Source organism: Mus caroli, chromosome 14 (genome assembly GCF_900094665.2).
Source record: "Mus caroli chromosome 14, CAROLI_EIJ_v1.1, whole genome shotgun sequence".
NCBI lineage: Eukaryota > Metazoa > Chordata > Mammalia > Rodentia > Muridae > Mus > Mus caroli.
In genome coordinates, this window is record NC_034583.1 from 100189712 (window position 1) to 100191795 (window position 2084).

The window sequence follows — 2084 nt, forward strand, 5'->3', positions numbered from 1 at the left end:
CAACCCTGCGCTCTAGCTACCCCGGCGCTGATCAGGCCGGATGAGGCCTGTGGCCCTACTCAGGCTGGTTTCTGCTTCCCTAACTAATGCAGTCTCCAACATTAAAGAATTGATGTATAAAGTATTGATGATTAATGTTACGCAGTTTACATAAATACTAGTATTGACAAATAATGTTACTAGTATACATAAGAGGATTATTTTTCTAACTTATACATAAAGCAAGAAATCACCCATCAATTCCAGAAACACACAGTAAACCTAGTAGACTCCAGGCAGCTCCCAGAGACTGAGCCACCAATCATGCAGCATTCATGGGCTGGTCTGAGGCCTTGGGCACATATATAGAGGAGGTCTGCCTGGTGTGACCTCAGTAGAATATGTGTTCTTGGTGGGGCATTCTCTCAGAGCAAGGGCAGGAGGAATGGAATGAGGAACTTTGTGGGGGGTTGGGAGAGGAACAATGGCTGGAATTTAAGTAAGAAACAAAATATTTTTAAAAAGACTATGTACCCCTTAGATATCAGAAAACATAAAAGATCAAATAAATCTGTTCTTTGTTTTTGACAACTTAAAATATGATAACCAAAACAAAAAATGAAAATACATATTTATTTTAAAAATAGTTCTCTAGAAATCCCATACATGAATGCAACATATTTACACAATAACCAAACACACCACCTATCTCATTTCTCTCAGAATCTCCTCTAACATTCTTCTCCCAATTTCATTTCCTCCCTTTTCTTTATTTAGTAAACCACTCAGTTAATATTCCCCATAAGTACATCAGTGTCAAGTGAACCACTGGAGCAGCAAGTCGCCATGGGGCAGTTGCCTGAAGTTGCCTGTCTCTTCGTGCACAGCAGCATCAAGGACCAATTGCTCAAGTGTGAGAACTCAAGAGTCATTTCTGATTCCATTCTGAATGTTGATTAACTTACTCTTTTGTAAGTCTTGTACTGGCCACCACAGCTGCTGTGACTTTATTGGTCCAATATGTTGTTACATCCAAAGGAAATTATAAAAGTAACTTGTATTCCCCGGAAGTAATTGTCATCTCTGAGGATTACTGCTGGATAAGTTCACCCTTCTGAACTCTTGCTGGCTGGTTCAACTCAACTATTCTGACCCAAACTCCTCTCCAAGATGCCTGATGCAATTTGGCTTCTCATTAAATTGCTCTGTTTAGCCTAAAACTAAGGTCTGGTAATATATTCTAATGTCCTGATTCCTCTTCATTTTTTGACTTTAACTTTCTCTGCTGACCTGCACTGAACAGAAATGAGTTCAACTCCTCTGCACAGTCACCTGTCCTGACTGACCAAACTGAATTCACCTGACTGAACAGAAAGGTCCTGAAACCAGTTCCACTGCCTGTACTCCACTGCACAGACTTCCAAATCCTTAACTCCGAACTGCACAGAGCTGACTGATTTGAGTTTGAATTCAATGAGCTGACTGAATGCAGAGAGAGATCAGCATGTCTCTGTCTCACGAGCGCTGGAATTAAAGTCATGTACCACCGCACCGGAACCTAAGCTTTTCTTTAGATCAATTTCTGCTCTGTAGCAGGCCAGAGTTGATCTCAGGTATCTGCTTGCTTCTGTCTCCTTAAATTAAAAGCTTGTCTGTATTCCACCGGGATTATATATCCCTAGAAGTACTTCGGATGTGATCTCTTTCTAAAGCGTTCACATTGCTTGATTCAAATTCTTTTACAGAAACTATTTTACATTTCTTCCCTCCACATGATGTTGACAATAATGGTGCCCCCAATCGCTGAGAGTCCCTAAACCTTGCAGGGAGGAAGTGTGATATACCTGTCCACTTATCTCCACATAGGTTTATTCCCTGTACTGTTACAAGTTGTTAATCTGTATGTTGTCATCTACTGACAAAAGGTGTGGGATGAATGATGATGGATAAGAGCTACATTGGATATATGAGAAAATATTAAGAAAAAAATTTATACTACATACCTTTGGTAAAATCAAACTTGTAACTGTTCCCTGGGACTAAAGACATGCCAACTATGGGTTCTGAGTAAGGTTTGCAGTGGTAGGCAGGAATTCTCTCCTATG